The sequence below is a fragment of the Ambystoma mexicanum genome, chromosome 2q, assembly GCF_040938575.1.
Source record: "Ambystoma mexicanum isolate Mex_15411 chromosome 2q, UKY_AmexF1_1, whole genome shotgun sequence".
Taxonomy (NCBI): Eukaryota; Metazoa; Chordata; class Amphibia; order Caudata; family Ambystomatidae; genus Ambystoma; species Ambystoma mexicanum.
Window position 1 is genome coordinate 50,651,256 of NC_090924.1, and position 19,807 is coordinate 50,671,062.

Genomic DNA, 19,807 nt, shown 5'->3' on the forward strand with positions numbered 1-19,807 from the left:
GGAAAAAGACCTCGACACACCATCAACAGTCTAGGCCTTCCACGAATGACTCACAGGTCTGGCAGAGTGAAGGCTTCAGCCCCGGCGTGGGAACTCAACGTGGTACTGACAAGGCTCATGGGGGCCGCCTTCGAACCTATGCATCAGGCCACTCTCAAGTTCCTTTCGTGGAAAACGCCTTTTATTGTGGCCATCATCCCTGCCAGGAGGGTAGTTGAGATCCAGGCCCTGTCCTGCAAGAGGCCTTATCTGACTTTTCACATCACGAGGGTGGTGCTGCGGGCGCACCCTTCCTTCATGCCAAAGGTTCCGTCAGAATTCCACCTCAACAAACATTTGGTGTTGCCTGTGTTTTTTCCGACACCTTTGTCGCTGGCTGGAAGGACTTTGCACTCGCTGGATGTGGCGCGTGCTCTGAAGTTCTATGTGGCACGCACAAAGAGTTTACGGAAGATGTCTCAACCTTTCGTGAACTTTGGTCCTGTGAACCATGGGAAAGCTTGGTCCAAGGCTTCCATTTCCAGGTGGCTCTCCGCCTGTATTACACACTGTCACCGTTTGGCAAACCGACCAATGCCTGACCGGCTGAGAGCTCATTCCACCAGAGCGATCGCTGCGACGACTTCGTTCCTGTCTGGTGTGCCCCTGCTGGACATCTGCAGGGCTGCTATGTGGAGGTCTACACACACCTTCACAAGATTCTACAGCGTCGAAAGGGATTCCAGAGAGGACTCCAGGGTCGGCCAAGCAGTGCTACGCAACCTGTTCCCTTGAAGGTGAGCCTGTTCCGGAGGTAACAGTAATTACTTCTGTTGAGCCTTGCCACCTCACGTCGTTGTGTATTTCTGTACTGCTATTTATTCTTTATGTGAATCCATGCCAGACCCCATGCTGGAGAAGGAACAAGTTACTTACCTGTAACTGTTGTACTCTTTCGTCCTGTCCCCTTTCCTCCATACTGCATGGGCGCCTCTCGTTAGGGAAGGGAGACGGAACCTTTTTCACCAGAAGAAATCTTCCCATTTAAATTTAGAGGCACGCGGGGGCGTAGCCCTGGGAGCATGCGCTCGCCTGACTCTGCCCACCGGCGCCAGTCCCCTTTTCCGCGTCAACAGGAACAGGCCCATTTCACCAGCGCTCCTGGGATTGTCTTCGGACATGTAATACCACGCGCTCTTCCCCGGATACTTTCTTCTGTCTTTCCTCCCCGATGCATTTCGACTTCAGCGGGCTTCAGCAGATGTCCAGCCTGCGAGGTGCTCTTCCCTACATCGGATCCCCACGTTCTTTGCCTCCGCTGCCTTGGCCCCGACCATGGATGGGAGGGTTGCACAAAATGCAAAGCACATTCTTTGCGTGCTTTGACTAGCTAGGTGGACAGAGCTCTTCGAGAAGTCGCCCCCAGAGGACTTGAAGGACTTTTGTCAGTCATAAGTCAAGGCCTAAGGGAGGGCTGCTCTTTTCCAGTGCACCCCGCAAGGGCGACTTCTTCCCAAGGAAACGCCCAGACGGGAGGAACCGCTCAGTTTCTCACACCAGCACGGGTACCGAGGCTAATTCAGCTACCGGCGGCCAGGCCGAGGGGTCTGTAGATCCTTCCAGAGACAGTGCTGAGAGACCGCAAGGTTCTTTTACCGGGTGTACACCTGAGGGGCTATGCACTTGTACCTGCAACATGGCAGAGGGGGCGCCTGTACCCAGCACTACCGGCAACTCTGCTGAGGGTGACAATCCTACCAGGCCTCGGCCTGAGGTGCAGGGTAGGTCTCATGCTCCATCGCCAAGAGTCCTGGAGGAGGCCGGGCCCAGTGAGCCAAGCACCATGACTTTGGCACATGGCATGCAGCTCGACAAGATGGCCACCACGCCAGACAAGATGGCCGCCCGAGGAATGCAGCAGGTGGGAGAACGAGTTACAAGGTGGGACTGGTGTCAACCAGGTACGTGGCCTACAGTTTATCCTTCAGCAGCACAGGACAGGTTTACCCCGCAAACAGCTAGACAGAGTATGCAGCGGCATCAGCTGCCGTCCGCTACCTGTCAATATCACCTGCCAACCCACGGGCCTGCGCCGACAGGTTCTTTGAAAAGTTCCTCATGCTCATGTCCTCAGATGGGGTCCTTCCTTAGGGATGTAATCATGGACATGCTCGCTCTGGCCCCTCCCCCTGCACCTATAGTTATTCCTCCTATAGCTCCAGCACTGCAGGCCCCGTTGCAGCCCCTGCTGCCACGCCGGCTCCTTCGATTCTGGCGCCCCTGCCTTCCACTGTTCAGGCGGTTCCGTACTAGCCTCTGCTGCAGCCTCCGGCTCCGGTCTCCACACCGCAGCCCTCGGCGCCCAGCACCCCTCCACCCGTTCCAGACAAGCCGGACACCCTGATGGATGCAGACGAGGAAAAAGACCTCGACACACCATCAACAGTCTAGGCCTTCCACGAATGACTCACAGGTCTGGCAGAGTGAAGGCTTCAGCCCCGGCGTGGGAACTCAACGTGGTACTGACAAGGCTCATGGGGGCCGCCTTTGAACCTATGCATCAGGCCACTCTCAAGTTCCTTTCGTGGAAAACGCCTTTTATTGTGGCCATCATCCCTGCCAGGAGGGTAGTTGAGATCCAGGCCCTGTCCTGCAAGCGGCCTTATCTGACTTTTCACATCACGAGGGTGGTGCTGCGGGCGCACCCTTCCTTCATGCCAAAGGTTCCATCAGAATTCCACCTCAACAAACATTTGGTGTTGCCTGTGTTTTTTCCGAAGAGTTTACGGAAGATGTCTCAACCTTTCGTGAACTTTGGTCCTGTGAACCATGGGAAAGCTTGGTCCAAGGCTTCCATTTCCAGGTGGCTCTCCGCCTGTATTACACACTGTCACCGTTTGGCAAACCGACCAATGCCTGACCGGCTGAGAGCTCATTCGACCAGAGCGATCGCTGCGACGACTTCGTTCCTGTCTGGTGTGCCCCTGCTGGACATCTGCAGGGCTGCTATGTGGAGGTCTACACACACCTTCACAAGATTCTACAGCGTCGAAAGGGATTCCAGAGAGGACTCCAGGGTCGGCCAAGCAGTGCTACGCAACCTGTTCCCTTGAAGGTGAGCCTGTTCCGGAGGTAACAGTAATTGCTTCTGTTGAGCCTTGCCACCTCACGTCGTTGTGTATTTCTGTACTGCTATTTATTCTTTATGTGAATCCATGCCAGACCCCATGCTGGAGAAGGAACAAGTTACTTACCTGTAACTGTTGTACTCTTTCGTCCTGTCCCCTTTCCTCCATACTGCATGGGCGCCTCTCGTTAGGGAAGGGAGACGGAACCTTTTTCACCAGAAGAAATCTTCCCATTTAAATTTAGAGGCACGCGGGGGCGTAGCCCTGGGAGCATGCGCTCGCCTGACTCTGCCCACCGGCGCCAGTCCCCTTTTCCGCGTCAACAGGAACAGGCCCATTTCACCAGCGCTCCTGGGATTGTCTTCGGACATGTAATACCACGCGCTCTTCCCCGGATACTTTCTTCTGTCTTTCCTCCCCGATGCATTTCGACTTCAGCGGGCTTCAGCAGATGTCCAGCCTGCGAGGTGCTCTTCCCTACATCGGATCCCCACGTTCTTTGCCTCCGCTGCCTTGGCCCCGACCATGGATGGGAGGGTTGCACAAAATGCAAAGCACATTCTTTGCGTGCTTTGACTAGCTAGGTGGACAGAGCTCTTCGAGAAGTCGCCCCCAGAGGACTTGAAGGACTTTTGTCAGTCATAAGTCAAGGCCTAAGGGAGGGCTGCTCTTTTCCAGTGCACCCCGCAAGGGCGACTTCTTCCCAAGGAAACGCCCAGACGGGAGGAACCGCTCAGTTTCTCACACCAGCACGGGTACCGAGGCTAATTCAGCTACCGGCGGCCAGGCCGAGGGGTCTGTAGATCCTTCCAGAGACAGTGCTGAGAGACCGCAAGGTTCTTTTACCGGGTGTACACCTGAGGGGCTATGCACTTGTACCTGCAACATGGCAGAGGGGGCGCCTGTACCCAGCACTACCGGCAACTCTGCTGAGGGTGACAATCCTACCAGGCCTCGGCCTGAGGTGCAGGGTAGGTCTCATGCTCCATCGCCAAGAGTCCTGGAGGAGGCCGGGCCCAGTGAGCCAAGCACCATGACTTTGGCACATGGCATGCAGCTCGACAAGATGGCCACCACGCCAGACAAGATGGCCGCCCGAGGAATGCAGCAGGTGGGAGAACGAGTTACAAGGTGGGACTGGTGTCAACCAGGTACGTGGCCTACAGTTTATCCTTCAGCAGCACAGGACAGGTTTACCCCGCAAACAGCTAGACAGAGTATGCAGCGGCATCAGCTGCCGTCCGCTACCTGTCAATATCACCTGCCAACCCACGGGCCTGCGCCGACAGGTTCTTTGAAAAGTTCCTCATGCTCATGTCCTCAGATGGGGTCCTTCCTTAGGGATGTAATCATGGACATGCTCGCTCTGGCCCCTCCCCCTGCACCTATAGTTATTCCTCCTATAGCTCCAGCACTGCAGGCCCCGTTGCAGCCCCTGCTGCCACGCCGGCTCCTTCGATTCTGGCGCCCCTGCCTTCCACTGTTCAGGCGGTTCCGTACTAGCCTCTGCTGCAGCCTCCGGCTCCGGTCTCCACACCGCAGCCCTCGGCGCCCAGCACCCCTCCACCCGTTCCAGACAAGCCGGACACCCTGATGGATGCAGACGAGGAAAAAGACCTCGACACACCATCAACAGTCTAGGCCTTCCACGAATGACTCACAGGTCTGGCAGAGTGAAGGCTTCAGCCCCGGCGTGGGAACTCAACGTGGTACTGACAAGGCTCATGGGGGCCGCCTTCGAACCTATGCATCAGGCCACTCTCAAGTTCCTTTCGTGGAAAACGCCTTTTATTGTGGCCATCATCCCTGCCAGGAGGGTAGTTGAGATCCAGGCCCTGTCCTGCAAGCGGCCTTATCTGACTTTTCACATCACGAGGGTGGTGCTGCGGGCGCACCCTTCCTTCATGCCAAAGGTTCCATCAGAATTCCACCTCAACAAACATTTGGTGTTGCCTGTGTTTTTTCCGAAGAGTTTACGGAAGATGTCTCAACCTTTCGTGAACTTTGGTCCTGTGAACCATGGGAAAGCTTGGTCCAAGGCTTCCATTTCCAGGTGGCTCTCCGCCTGTATTACACACTGTCACCGTTTGGCAAACCGACCAATGCCTGACCGGCTGAGAGCTCATTCGACCAGAGCGATCGCTGCGACGACTTCGTTCCTGTCTGGTGTGCCCCTGCTGGACATCTGCAGGGCTGCTATGTGGAGGTCTACACACACCTTCACAAGATTCTACAGCGTCGAAAGGGATTCCAGAGAGGACTCCAGGGTCGGCCAAGCAGTGCTACGCAACCTGTTCCCTTGAAGGTGAGCCTGTTCCGGAGGTAACAGTAATTGCTTCTGTTGAGCCTTGCCACCTCACGTCGTTGTGTATTTCTGTACTGCTATTTATTCTTTATGTGAATCCATGCCAGACCCCATGCTGGAGAAGGAACAAGTTACTTACCTGTAACTGTTGTACTCTTTCGTCCTGTCCCCTTTCCTCCATACTGCATGGGCGCCTCTCGTTAGGGAAGGGAGACGGAACCTTTTTCACCAGAAGAAATCTTCCCATTTAAATTTAGAGGCACGCGGGGGCGTAGCCCTGGGAGCATGCGCTCGCCTGACTCTGCCCACCGGCGCCAGTCCCCTTTTCCGCGTCAACAGGAACAGGCCCATTTCACCAGCGCTCCTGGGATTGTCTTCGGACATGTAATACCACGCGCTCTTCCCCGGATACTTTCTTCTGTCTTTCCTCCCCGATGCATTTCGACTTCAGCGGGCTTCAGCAGATGTCCAGCCTGCGAGGTGCTCTTCCCTACATCGGATCCCCACGTTCTTTGCCTCCGCTGCCTTGGCCCCGACCATGGATGGGAGGGTTGCACAAAATGCAAAGCACATTCTTTGCGTGCTTTGACTAGCTAGGTGGACAGAGCTCTTCGAGAAGTCGCCCCCAGAGGACTTGAAGGACTTTTGTCAGTCATAAGTCAAGGCCTAAGGGAGGGCTGCTCTTTTCCAGTGCACCCCGCAAGGGCGACTTCTTCCCAAGGAAACGCCCAGACGGGAGGAACCGCTCAGTTTCTCACACCAGCACGGGTACCGAGGCTAATTCAGCTACCGGCCGCCAGGCCGAGGGGTCTGTAGATCCTTCCAGAGACAGTGCTGAGAGACCGCAAGGTTCTTTTACCGGGTGTACACCTGAGGGGCTTTGCACTTGTACCTGCAACATGGCAGAGGGGGCGCCTGTACCCAGCACTACCGGCAACTCTGCTGAGGGTGACATTCCTACCAGGCCTCGGCCTGAGGTGCAGGGTAGGTCTCATGCTCCATCGTCAAGAGTCCTGGAGGAGGCCGGGCCCAGTGAGCCAAGCACCATGACTTTGGCACGTGGCATGCAGCTCGACAAGATGGCCACCACGCCAGACAAGATGGCCGCCCGAGGAATGCAGCAGGTGGGAGAACGAGTTACAAGGTGGGACTGGTGTCAACCAGGTACGTGGCCTACAGTTTATCCTTCAGCAGCACAGGACAGGTTTACCCCGCAAACAGCTAGACAGAGTATGCAGCGGCATCAGCAGCTGTCCGCTACCCGTCAATATCACCTGCCAACCCACGGGCCTGCGACGACAGGTTCTTTGAAAAGTTCCTCATGCTCATGTCCTCAGATGGGGTCCTTCCTTAGGGATGTAATCATGGACATGCTCGCTCTGGCCCCTCCCCCTGCACCTATAGTTATTCCTCCTATAGCTCCAGCACTGCAGGCCCCGTTGCAGCCCCTGCTGCCAAGCCGGCTCCTTCGATTCTGGCGCCCCTGCCTTCCACTGTTCAGGCGGTTCCGTACTAGCCTCTGCTGCAGCCTCCGGCTCCGGTCTCCACACCTCAGCCCTCGGCGCCCAGCACCCCTCCACTCGTTCCAGACAAGCCGGACACCCTGGTGGATGCAGATGAGAAAAAGACCTCGACACACCATCAACAGTCTAGGCCTTCCACGAATGACTCACAGGTCTGGCAGAGTGAAGGCTTCAGCCCCGGCGTGGGAACTCAACGTGGTACTGACAAGGCTCATGGGGGCCGCCTTCGAACCTATGCATCAGGCCACTCTCAAGTTCCTTTCGTGGAAAGCGCCTTTTATTGTGGCCATCATCCCTGCCAGGAGGGTAGTTGAGATCCAGGCCCTGTCCTGCAAGCAGCCTTATCTGACTTTTCACATCACGAGGGTGGTGCTGCGGGCGCACCCTTCCTTCATGCCAAAGGTTCCGTCAGAATTCCATCTCAACAAACATTTGGTGTTGCCTGTGTTTTTTCCGACACCTTTGTCGCTGGCTGGAAGGACTTTGCACTCGCTGGATGTGGCGCGTGCTCTGAAGTTCTATGTGGCACGCACAAAGAGTTTACGGAAGATGTCTCAACCTTTCGTGAACTTTGGTCCTGTGAACCATGGGAAAGCTTGGTCCAAGGCTTCCATTTCCAGGTGGCTCTCCGCCTGTATTACACACTGTCACCGTTTGGCAAACCGACCAATGCCTGACCGGCTGAGAGCTCATTCCACCAGAGCGATCGCTGCGACGACTTCGTTCCTGTCTGGTGTGCCCCTGCTGGACATCTGCAGGGCTGCTATGTGGAGGTCTACACACACCTTCACAAGATTCTACAGCGTCGAAAGGGATTCCAGAGAGGACTCCAGGGTCGGCCAAGCAGTGCTACGCAACCTGTCCCTTGAAGGTGAGCCTGTTCCGGAGGTAACAGTAATTGCTTCTGTTGAGCCTTGCCACCTCACGTCGTTGTGTATTTCTGTACTGCTATTTATTCTTTATGTGAATCCATGCCAGACCCCATGCTGGAGAAGGAACAAGTTACTTACCTGTAACTGTTGTACTCTTTCGTCCTGTCCCCTTTCCTCCATACTGCATGGGCGCCTCTCGTTAGGGAAGGGAGACGGAACCTTTTTCACCAGAAGAAATCTTCCCATTTAAATTTAGAGGCACGCGGGGGCGTAGCCCTGGGAGCATGCGCTCGCCTGACTCTGCCCACCGGCGCCAGTCCCCTTTTCCGCGTCAACAGGAACAGGCCCATTTCACCAGCACTCCTGGGATTGTCTTCGGACATGTAATACCACGCGCTCTTCCCCGGATACTTTCTTCTGTCTTTCCTCCCCAATGCATTTCGACTTCAGCGGGCTTCAGCAGATGTCCAGCCTGCGAGGTGCTCTTCCCTACATCGGATCCCCACGTTCTTTGCCTCCGCTGCCTTGGCCCCGACCATGGATGGGAGGGTTGCACAAAATGCAAAGCACATTCTTTGCGTGCTTTGACTAGCTAGGTGGACAGAGCTCTTCGAGAAGTCGCCCCCAGAGGACTTGAAGGACTTTTGTCAGTCATAAGTCAAGGCCTAAGGGAGGGCTGCTCTTTTCCAGTGCACCCCGCAAGGGCGACTTCTTCCCAAGGAAACTCCCAGACGGGAGGAACCGCTCAGTTTCTCACACCAGCACGGGTACCGAGGCTAAATCAGCTACCGGCCGCGAGGCCGAGGGGTCTGTAGATCCTTCCAGAGACAGTGCTGAGAGACCGCAAGGTTCTTTTAACGGGTGTACACCTGAGGGGCTATGCACTTGTACCTGCAACATGGCAGAGGGGGCGCCTGTACCCAGCACTACCGGCAACTCTGCTGAGGGTGACATTCCTACCAGGCCTCGGCCTGAGGTGCAGGGTAGGTCTCATGCTCCATCGTCAAGAGTCCTGGAGGAGGCCGGGCCCAGTGAGCCAAGCACCATGACTTTGGCACGTGGCATGCAGCTCGACAAGATGGCCACCACGCCAGACAAGATGGCCGCCCGAGGAATGCAGCAGGTGGGAGAACGAGTTACAAGGTGGGACTGGTGTCAACCAGGTACGTGGCCTACAGTTTATCCTTCAGCAGCACAGGACAGGTTTACCCCGCAAACAGCTAGACAGAGTATGCAGCGGCATCAGCAGCTGTCCGCTACCCGTCAATATCACCTGCCAACCCACGGGCCTGCGACGACAGGTTCTTTGAAAAGTTCCTCATGCTCATGTCCTCAGATGGGGTCCTTCCTTAGGGATGTAATCATGGACATGCTCGCTCTGGCCCCTCCCCCTGCACCTATAGTTATTCCTCCTATAGCTCCAGCACTGCAGGCCCCGTTGCAGCCCCTGCTGCCAAGCCGGCTCCTTCGATTCTGGCGCCCCTGCCTTCCACTGTTCAGGCGGTTCCGTACTAGCCTCTGCTGCAGCCTCCGGCTCCGGTCTCCACACCTCAGCCCTCGGCGCCCAGCACCCCTCCACTCGTTCCAGACAAGCCGGACACCCTGGTGGATGCAGATGAGAAAAAGACCTCGACACACCATCAACAGTCTAGGCCTTCCACGAATGACTCACAGGTCTGGCAGAGTGAAGGCTTCAGCCCCGGCATGGGAACTCAACGTGGTACTGACAAGGCTCATGGGGGCCGCCTTCGAACCTATGCATCAGGCCACTCTCAAGTTCCTTTCGTGGAAAGCGCCTTTTATTGTGGCCATCATCCCTGCCAGGAGGGTAGTTGAGATCCAGGCCCTGTCCTGCAAGCAGCCTTATCTGACTTTTCACATCACGAGGGTGGTGCTGCGGGCGCACCCTTCCTTCATGCCAAAGGTTCCGTCAGAATTCCATCTCAACAAACATTTGGTGTTGCCTGTGTTTTTTCCGACACCTTTGTCGCTGGCTGGAAGGACTTTGCACTCGCTGGATGTGGCGCGTGCTCTGAAGTTCTATGTGGCACGCACAAAGAGTTTACGGAAGATGTCTCAACCTTTCGTGAACTTTGGTCCTGTGAACCATGGGAAAGCTTGGTCCAAGGCTTCCATTTCCAGGTTGCTCTCCGCCTGTATTACACACTGTCACCGTTTGGCAAACCGACCAATGCCTGACCGGCTGAGAGCTCATTCCACCAGAGCGATCGCTGCGACGACTTCGTTCCTGTCTGGTGTGCCCCTGCTGGACATATGCAGGGCTGCTATGTGGAGGTCTACACACACCTTCACAAGATTCTACAGCGTCGAAAGGGATTCCAGAGAGGACTCCAGGGTCGGCCAAGCAGTGCTACGCAACCTGTTCCCTTGAAGGTGAGCCTGTTCCGGAGGTAACAGTAATTGCTTCTGTTGAGCCTTGCCACCTCATGTCGTTGTGTATTTCTGTACTGCTATTCTTTATGTGAATCCATGCCAGACCCCATGCTGGAGAAGGAACAAGTTACATACCTGTAACTGTTGTACTCTTTCGTCCTGTCCCCTTTCCTCCATACTGCATGGGCGCCTCTCGTTAGGGAAGGGAGACGGAACCTTTTTCACCAGAAGAAATCTTCCCATTTAAATTTAGAGGCACGCGGGGGCGTAGCCCTGGGAGCATGCGCTCGCCTGACTCTGCCCACCGGCGCCAGTCCCCTTTTCCGCGTCAACAGGAACAGGCCCATTTCACCAGCGCTCCTGGGATTGTCTTCGGACATGTAATACCACGCGCTCTTCCCCGGATACTTTCTTCTGTCTTTCCTCCCCGATGCATTTCGACTTCAGCGGGCTTCAGCAGATGTCCAGCCTGCGAGGTGCTCTTCCCTACATCGGATCCCCACGTTCTTTGCCTCCGCTGCCTTGGCCCCGACCATGGATGGGAGGGTTGCACAAAATGCAAAGCACATTCTTTGCGTGCTTTGACTAGCTGGGTGGACAGAGCTCTTCGAGAAGTCGCCCCCAGAGGACTTGAAGGACTTTTGTCAGTCATAATTCAAGGCCTAAGGGAGGGCTGCTCTTTTCCAGTGCACCCCGCAAGGGCGACTTCTTCCCAAGGAAACGCCCAGACGGGAGGAACCGCTCAGTTTCTCACACCAGCACGGGTACCGAGGCTAATTCAGCTACCGGCAGCCAGGCCGAGGGGTCTGTAGATCCTTCCAGAGACAGTGCTGAGAGACCGCAAGGTTCTTTTACCGGGTGTACACCTGAGGGGCTATGCACTTGTACCTGCAACATGGCAGAGGGGGCGCCTGTACCCAGCACTACCGGCAACTCTGCTGAGGGTGACATTCCTACCAGGCCTCGGCCTGAGGTGCAGGGTAGGTCTCATGCTCCATCGCCAAGAGTCCTGGAGGAGGCCGGGCCCAGTGAGCCAAGCACCATGACTTTGGCACGTGGCATGCAGCTCGACAAGATGGCCACCACGCCAGACAAGATGGCCGCCCGAGGAATGCAGCAGGTGGGAGAACGAGTTACAAGGTGGGACTGGTGTCAACCAGCTACGTGGCCTACAGTTTATCCTTCAGCAGCACAGGACAGGTTTACCCCGCAAACAGCTAGACAGAGTATGCAGCGGCAGCAGCAGCCGTCCGCTACCTGTCAATATCACCTGCCAACCCACGGGCCTGCGACGACAGGTTCTTTGAAAAGTTCCTCATGCTCATGTCCTCAGATGGGGTCCTTCCTTAGGGATGAAATCATGGACATGCTCGCTCTGGCCCCTCCCCCTGCACCTATAGTTATTCCTCCTATAGCTCCAGCACTGCAGGCCCCGTTGCAGCCCCTGCTGCCACGCCGGCTCCTTCGATTCTGGCGCCCCTGCCTTCCACTGTTCAGGCGGTTCCGTACTAGCCTCTGCTGCAGCCTCCGGCTCCGGTCTCCACACCTCAGCCCTCGGCGCCCAGCACCCCTCCACTCGTTCCAGACAAGCCGGACACCCTGGTGGATGCAGACGAGGAAAAAGACCTCGACACACCATCAACAGTCTAGGCCTTCCACGAATGACTCACAGGTCTGGCAGAGTGAAGGCTTCAGCCCCGGCGTGGGAACTCAACGTGGTACTGACAAGGCTCATGGGGGCCGCCTTCGAACCTATGCATCAGGCCACTCTCAAGTTCCTTTCGTGGAAAACGCCTTTTATTGTGGCCATCATCCCTGCCAGGAGGGTAGTTGAGATCCAGGCCCTGTCCTGCAAGAGGCCTTATCTGACTTTTCACATCACGAGGGTGGTGCTGCGGGCGCACCCTTCCTTCATGCCAAAGGTTCCGTCAGAATTCCACCTCAACAAACATTTGGTGTTGCCTGTGTTTTTTCCGACACCTTTGTCGCTGGCTGGAAGGACTTTGCACTCGCTGGATGTGGCGCGTGCTCTGAAGTTCTATGTGGCACGCACAAAGAGTTTACGGAAGATGTCTCAACCTTTCGTGAACTTTGGTCCTGTGAACCATGGGAAAGCTTGGTCCAAGGCTTCCATTTCCAGGTGGCTCTCCGCCTGTATTACACACTGTCACCGTTTGGCAAACCGACCAATGCCTGACCGGCTGAGAGCTCATTCCACCAGAGCGATCGCTGCGACGACTTCGTTCCTGTCTGGTGTGCCCCTGCTGGACATCTGCAGGGCTGCTATGTGGAGGTCTACACACACCTTCACAAGATTCTACAGCGTCGAAAGGGATTCCAGAGAGGACTCCAGGGTCGGCCAAGCAGTGCTACGCAACCTGTTCCCTTGAAGGTTAGCCTGTTCCGGAGGTAACAGTAATTGCTTCTGTTGAGCCTTGCCACCTCACGTCGTTGTGTATTTCTGTACTGCTATTCTTTATGTGAATCCATGCCAGACCCCATGCTGGAGAAGGAACAAGTTACTTACCTGTAACTGTTGTACTCTTTTGTCCTGTCCCCTTTCCTCCAGACTGCATGGGCGCCTCTCGTTAGGGAAGGGAGACGGAACCTTTTTCACCAGAAGAAATCTTCCCATTTAAATTTAGAGGTACGCGGGGGCGTAGCCCTGGGAGCATGCGCTCGCCTCACTCCGCCCACCGGCGCCAGTCCCCTTTTCCGCGTCAACAGGAACAGGCCCATTTCACCAGCGCTCCTGGGATTGTCTTCGGACATGTAATACCACGCGCTCTTCCCCGGATACTTTCTTCTGTCTTTCCTCCCCGATGCATTTCGACTTCAGCGGGCTTCAGCAGATGTCCAGCCTGCGAGGTGCTCTTCCCTACATCGGATCCCCACGTTCTTTGCCTCCGCTGCCTTGGCCCCGACAATGGATGGGAGGGTTGCACAAAATGCAAAGCACATTCTTTGCGTGCTTTGACTAGCTAGGTGGACAGAGCTCTTCGAGAAGTCGCCCCCAGAGGACTTGAAGGACTTTTGTCAGTCATAAGTCAAGGCCTAAGGGAGGGCTGCTCTTTTCCAGTGCACCCCGCAAGGGCGACTTCTTCCCAAGGAAACGCCCAGACGGGAGGAACCGCTCAGTTTCTCACACCAGCACGGGTACCGAGGCTAATTCAGCTACCGGCGGCCAGGCCGAGGGGTCTGTAGATCCTTCCAGAGACAGTGCTGAGAGACCGCAAGGTTCTTTTACCGGGTGTACACCTGAGGGGCTATGCACTTGTACCTGCAACATGGCAGAGGGGGCGCCTGTACCCAGCACTACCGGCAACTCTGCTGAGGGTGACATTCCTACCAGGCCTCGGCCTGAGGTGCAGGGTAGGTCTCATGCTCCATCGCCAAGAGTCCTGGAGGAGGCCGGGCCCAGTGAGCCAAGCACCATGACTTTGGCACGTGGCATGCAGGTCGACAAGATGGCCACCACGCCAGACAAGATGGCCGCCCGAGGAATGCAGCAGGTGGGAGAACGAGTTACAAGGTGAGACTGGTGTCAACCAGCTACGTGGCCTACAGTTTAACCTTCAGCAGCACAGGACAGGTTTACCCCGCAAACAGCTAGACAGAGTATGCAGCGGCATCAGCAGCCGTCCGCTACCCGTCAATATCACCTGCCAACCCACGGGCCTGCGACGACAGGTTCTTTGAAAAGTTCCTCATGCTCATGTCCTCAGATGGGGTCCTTCCTTAGGGATGTAATCATGGACATGCTCGCTCTGGCCCCTCCCCCTGCACCTATAGTTATTCCTCCTATAGCTCCAGCACTGCAGGCCCGTTGCAGCCCCTGCTGCCACGCCGGCTCCTTCGATTCTGGCGCCCCTGCCTTCCACTGTTCAGGCGGTTCCGTACTAGCCTCTGCTGCAGCCTCCGGCTCCGGTCTCCACACCTCAGCCCTCGGCGCCCAGCACCCCTCCACTCGTTCCAGACAAGCCGGACACCCTGGTGGATGCAGACGAGGAAAAAGACCTCGACACACCATCAACAGTCTAGGCCTTCCACGAATGACTCACAGGTCTGGCAGAGTGAAGGCTTCAGCCCCGGCGTGGGAACTCAACGTGGTACTGACAAGGCTCATGGGGGCCGCCTTCGAACCTATGCATCAGGCCACTCTCAAGTTCCTTTCGTGGAAAACGCCTTTTATTGTGGCCATCATCCCTGCCAGGAGGGTAGTTGAGATCCAGGCCCTGTCCTGCAAGCGGCCTTATCTGACTTTTCACATCACGAGGGTGGTGCTGCGGGCGCACCCTTCCTTCATGCCAAAGGTTCCGTCAGAATTCCACCTCAACAAACATTTGGTGTTGCCTGTGTTTTTTCCGACACCTTTGTCGCTGGCTGGAAGGACTTTGCACTCGCTGGATGTGGCGCGTGCTCTGAAGTTCTATGTGGCACGCACAAAGAGTTTACGGAAGATGTCTCAACCTTTCGTGAACTTTGGTCCTGTGAACCATGGGAAAGCTTGGTCCAAGGCTTCCATTTCCAGGTTGCTCTCCGCCTGTATTACACACTGTCACCGTTTGGCAAACCGACCAATGCCTGACCGGCTGAGAGCTCATTCCACCAGAGCGATCGCTGCGACGACTTTGTTCCTGTCTGGTGTGCCCCTGCTGGACATCTGCAGGGCTGCTATGTGGAGGTCTACACACACCTTCACAAGATTCTACAGCGTCGAAAGGGATTCCAGAGAGGACTCCAGGGTCGGCCAAGCAGTGCTACGCAACCTGTTCCCTTGAAGGTGAGCCTGTTCTGGAGGTAACAGTAATTGCTTCTGTTGAGCCTTGCCACCTCACGTCGTTGTGTATTTCTGTACTGCTATTCTTTATGTGAATCCATGGCAGACCCCATGCTGGAGAAGGAACAAGTTACTTACCTGTAACTGTTGTACTCCTTCCTCCTGTCCCCTTTCCTCCATACTGCATGGGCGCCTCTCGTTAGGGAAGGGAGACGGAACCTTTTTCACCAGAAGAAATCTTCCCATTTAAATTTAGAGGCACGCGGGGGCGTAGCCCTGGGAGCATGCGCTCGCCTGACTCTGCCCACCGGCGCCAGTCCCCTTTTCCGCGTCAACAGGAACAGGCCCATTTCACCAGCGCTCCTGGGATTGTCTTCGGACATGTAATACCACGCGCTCTTCCCCGGATACTTTCTTCTGTCTTTCCTCCCCGATGCATTTCGACTTCAGCGGGCTTCAGCAGATGTCCAGCCTGCGAGGTGCTCTTCCCTACATCGGATCCCCACGTTCTTTGCCTCCGCTGCCTTGGCCCCGACCATGGATGGGAGGGTTGCACAAAATGCAAAGCACATTCTTTGCGTGCTTTGACTAGCTAGGTGGACAGAGCTCTTCGAGAAGTCGCCCCCAGAGGACTTGAAGGACTTTTGTCAGTCATAAGTCAAGGCCTAAGGGAGGGCTGCTCTTTTCCAGTGCACCCCGCAAGGGCGACTTCTTCCCAAGGAAACGCCCAGACGGGAGGAACCGCTCAGTTTCTCACACCAGCACGGGTACCGAGGCTAATTGAGCTACCGGCGGCCAGGCCGAGGGGTCTGTAGATCCTTCCAGAGACAGTGCTGAGAGACCGCAAGGTTCTTTTACCGGGTGTACACCTGAGGGGCTATGCACTTGTACCTGCAACATGGCAGAGGGGGCGCCTGTACCCAGCACTACCGGCAACTCTGCTGAGGGTGACATTCCTACCAGGCCTCGGCCTGAGGTGCAGGGTAGGTCTCATGCTCCATCGCCAAGAGTCCTGGAGGAGGCCGGGCCCAGTAAGCCAAGCACCATGACTTTGGCACGTGGCATGCAGCTCGACAAGATGGCCACCACGCCAGACAAGATGGCCGCCCGAGGAATGCAGCAGGTGGGAGAACGAGTTACAAGGTGAGACTGGTGTCAACCAGCTACGTGGCCTACAGTTTAACCTTCAGCAGCACAGGACAGGTTTACCCCGCAAACAGCTAGACAGAGTAGGCAGCGGCATCAGCAGCCGTCCGCTACCCGTCAATATCACCTGCCAACCCACGGGCCTGCGACGACAGGTTCTTTGAAAAGTTCCTCATGCTCATGTCCTCAGATGGGGTCCTTCCTTAGGGATGTAATCATGGACATGCTCGCTCTGTCCCCTCCCCCTGCATCTATAGTTATTCCTCCTATAGCTCCAGCACTGCAGGCCCGTTGCAGCCCCTGCTGCCACGCCGGCTCCTTCGATTCTGGCGCCCCTGCCTTCCACTGTTCAGGCGGTTCCGTACTAGCCTCTGCTGCAGCCTCCGGCTCCGGTCTCCACACCTCAGCCCTCGGCGCCCAGCACCCCTCCACTCGTTCCAGACAAGCCGGACACCCTGGTGGATGCAGACGAGGAAAAAGACCTCGACACACCATCAACAGTCTAGGCCTTCCACGAATGACTCACAGGTCTGGCAGAGTGAAGGCTTCAGCCCCGGCGTGGGAACTCAACGTGGTACTGACAAGGCTCATGGGGGCCGCCTTCGAACCTATGCATCAGGCCACTCTCAAGTTCCTTTCGTGGAAAACGCCTTTTATTGTGGCCATCATCCCTGCCAGGAGGGTAGTTGAGATCCAGGCCCTGTCCTGCAAGCGGCCTTATCTGACTTTTCACCTCACGAGGGTGGTGCTGCGGGCGCACCCTTCCTTCATGCCAAAGGTTCCGTCAGAATTCCACCTCAACAAACATTTGGTGTTGCCTGTGTTTTTTCCGACACCTTTGTCGCTGGCTGGAAGGACTTTGCACTCGCTGGATGTGGCGCGTGCTCTGAAGTTCTATGTGGCACGCACAAAGAGTTTTTACGGAAGATGTCTCAACCTTTCGTGAACTTTGGTCCTGTGAACCATGGGAAAGCTTGGTCCAAGGCTTCCATTTCCAGGTTGCTCTCCGCCTGTATTACACACTGTCACCGTTTGGCAAACCGACCAATGCCTGACCGGCTGAGAGCTCATTCCACCAGAGCGATCGCTGCGACGACTTCGTTCCTGTCTGGTGTGCCCCTGCTGGACATCTGCAGGGCTGCTATGTGGAGGTCTACACACACCTTCACAAGATTCTACAGCGTCGAAAGGGATTCCAGAGAGGACTCCAGGGTCGGCCAAGCAGTGCTACGCAACCTGTTCCCTTGAAGGTGAGCCTGTTCCGGAGGTAACAGTTATTGCTTCTGTTGAGCCTTGCCACCTCACGTCGTTGTGTATTTCTGTACTGCTATTCTTTATGTGAATCCATGCCAGACCCCATGCTGGAGAAGGAACAAGTTACTTACCTGTAACTGTTGTACTCTTTCGTCCTGTCCCCTTTCCTCCATACTGCATGGGCGCCTCTCGTTAGGGAAGGGAGACGGAACCTTTTTCACCAGAAGAAATCTTCCCATTTAAATTTAGAGGTACGCGGGGGCGTAGCCCTGGGAGCATGCGCTCGCCTGACTCTGCCCACCGGCGCCAGTCCCCTTTTCCGCGTCAACAGGAACAGGCCCATTTCACCAGCGCTCCTGGGATTGTCTTCGGACGTGTAATACCACGCGCTCTTCCCCGGATACTTTCTTCTGTCTTTCCTCCCCGATGCATTTCGACTTCAGCGGGCTTCAGCAGATGTCCAGCCAGCGAGGTGCTCTTCCCTACATCGGATCCCCACGTTCTTTGCCTCCGCTGCCTTGGCCCCGACCATGGATGGGAGGGTTGCACAAAATGCAAAGCACATTCTTTGCGTGCTTTGACTAGCTAGGTGGACAGAGCTCTTCGAGAAGTCGCCCCCAGAGGACTTGAAGGACTTTTGTCAGTCATAAGTCAAGGCCTAAGGGAGGGCTGCTCTTTTCCAGTTCACCCCGCAAGGGCGACTTCTTCCCAAGGAAACGCCCAGACGGGAGGAACCGCTCAGTTTCTCACACCAGCACGGGTACCGAGGCTAATTCAGCTACCGGCGGCCAGGCCGAGGGGTCTGTAGATCCTTCCAGAGACAGTGCTGAGAGACCGCAAGGTTCTTTTACCGGGTGTACACCTGAGGGGCTATGCACTTGTACCTGCAACATGGCAGAGGGGGCGCCTGTACCCAGCACTACCGGCAACTCTGCTGAGGGTGACATTCCTACCAGGCCTCGGCCTGAGGTGCAGGGTAGGTCTCATGCTCCATCGCCAAGAGTCCTGGAGGAGGCCGGGCCCAGTGAGCCAAGCACCATGACTTTGGCACGTGGCATGCAGCTCGACAAGATGGCCACCACGCCAGACAAGATGGCCGCCCGAGGAATGCAGCAGGTGGGAGAACGAGTTACAAGGTGGGACTGGTGTCAACCAGCTACGTGGCCTACAGTTTATCCTTCAGCAGCACAGGACAGGTTTACCCCGCAAACAGCTAGACAGAGTATGCAGCGGCATCAGCAGCCGTCCGCTACCTGTCAATATCACCTGCCAACCCACGGGCCTGCGACGACAGGTTCTTTGAAAAGTTCCTCATGCTCATGTCCTCAGATGGGGTCCTTCCTTAGGGATGTAATCATGGACATGCTCGCTCTGGCCCCTCCCCCTGCACCTATAGTTATTCCTCCTATAGCTCCAGCACTGCAGGCCCCGTTGCAGCCCCTGCTGCCACGCCGGCTCCTTCGATTCTGGCGCCCCTGCCTTCCACTGTTCAGGCGGTTCCGTACTAGCCTCTGCTGCAGCCTCCGGCTCCGGTCTCCACACCTCAGCCCTCGGCGCCCAGCACCCCTCCACTCGTTCCAGACAAGCCGGACACCCTGGTGGATGCAGACGAGGAAAAAGACCTCGACACACCATCAACAGTCTAGGCCTTCCACGAATGACTCACAGGTCTGGCAGAGTGAAGGCTTCAGCCCCGGCGTGGGAACTCAACGTGGTACTGACAAGGCTCATGGGGGCCGCCTTCGAACCTATGCATCAGGCCACTCTCAAGTTCCTTTCGTGGAAAACGCCTTTTATTGTGGCCATCATCCCTGCCAGGAGGGTAGTTGAGATCCAGGCCCTGTCCTGCAAGAGGCCTTATCTGACTTTTCACATCACGAGGGTGGTGCTGCGGGCGCACCCTTCCTTCATGCCAAAGGTTCCGTCAGAATTCCACCTCAACAAACATTTGGTGTTGCCTGTGTTTTTTCCGACACCTTTGTCGCTGGCTGGAAGGACTTTGCACTCGCTGGATGTGGCGCGTGCTCTGAAGTTCTATGTGGCACGCACAAAGAGTTTACGGAAGATGTCTCAACCTTTCGTGAACTTTGGTCCTGTGAACCATGGGAAAGCTTGGTCCAAGGCTTCCATTTCCAGGTGGCTCTCCGCCTGTATTACACACTGTCACCGTTTGGCAAACCGACCAATGCCTGACCGGCTGAGAGCTCATTCCACCAGAGCGATCGCTGCGACGACTTCGTTCCTGTCTGGTGTGCCCCTGCTGGACATCTGCAGGGCTGCTATGTGGAGGTCTACACACACCTTCACAAGATTCTACAGCGTCGAAAGGGATTCCAGAGAGGACTCCAGGGTCGGCCAAGCAGTGCTACGCAACCTGTTCCCTTGAAGGTGAGCCTGTTCCGGAGGTAACAGTAATTACTTCTGTT